Source organism: Trachurus japonicus, chromosome 18, assembly GCF_045865225.1.
Source record: "Trachurus japonicus isolate A0001 chromosome 18, Traja_1.0".
Lineage (NCBI taxonomy): Eukaryota > Metazoa > Chordata > Actinopteri > Carangiformes > Carangidae > Trachurus > Trachurus japonicus.
Genome location: NC_140924.1, coordinates 25,230,304 through 25,231,359, shown reverse-complemented (window position 1 = coordinate 25,231,359; position 1,056 = coordinate 25,230,304). Strand labels below are relative to the sequence as shown.

General features: G+C 44.1%; 1 non-coding gene across 1 annotated transcript; it reads left to right on the top strand.

Moving 5' to 3' along the window:
• On the top strand, positions 1-74 carry trnar-ucu (transfer RNA arginine (anticodon UCU)). The gene has a single exon. It is a non-coding gene; the product is annotated as a tRNA-Arg (tRNA).
• Positions 75-1,056: the final 982 nt, after the last annotated feature.

The window sequence follows — 1,056 nt, the reverse complement described above, 5'->3', positions numbered from 1 at the left end:
GTCTCTGTGGCGCAATGGAATAGCGCGCTGGACTTCTAATCCAGAGGCTCCGGGTTCGAGTCCCGGCAGAGATGAGTCACTCTGTGTGCCGCACGGCAGACCTGCGATTCTTTTTATCAGCCGAACACATCGCTCAATGTGTCTTTTAGTAGCAGACTAAAACACTGGGATAACGGATGTTTTTGTGAATGTGGCAGTAATGTCAGCTGCAGTGGAGAAAATGAAACACATGCAGCTCCATCACCCCTCTGTGCATGTTGTGAATAGTTTTCCCATTCCTAAATTCAACCTAGTAGTAAAAAAAGAAAAGATCATCTTTGAATCTCGGTTTTAGATGGAGACAGGTCACCTGTCAGACTACTATTCTTTTTCTAGCCTTTAGTGATACACGTGCCTTACTGATGGGACACAAATAGCCTATAGATGACATGATGTTTATATATAGGCTATTTCACCTATGTCTATACATTTTATATGCCTGTTTTCTGACATCATATTCTCCTATTTTATGCACTATAGCCGAAATCTTTAAATCCATCTGTAACTTTGCACATCTTACAGAAAGATCCACAAATTGACAGTGTGGTAGACAAAAAAGGAATAGGCATACTATAGCCTACATAGACACATTTATTATATGATACATCTTTCCCTCAAAATAGGAAAATATTTTAACTGTTTAATAAATATATCACAAATATAGCATATATATGCTATTGCTTGTATTTTCAGTATTCCCAGCCCCTCCCGGAGCTCTGTCAGACGGACAGGGCTTTATATATATGCTCGTAAATAAGAAAAGTGAGTGTGTCACATCATAATGGTTTACTCCTCGGGCTTACATCCGAATCCCGCCAATAACAGTGCCAGCGAAAGTGTGCGTGCGAGCGTGCGCGTGCAGATATTTTGGGATCATTGCTCCAGTTGCGCTGGGAGCGCGTGCGGGGGTCGCTCTGGGTCGACGTCACAGGGGGGCGCTCCAGCATCGGTGTAGGGCAGGCGAAGTCCCCTATTACCCGGTGTGAGACGGGAGGAACCGGCTGACTGTGGAGACCT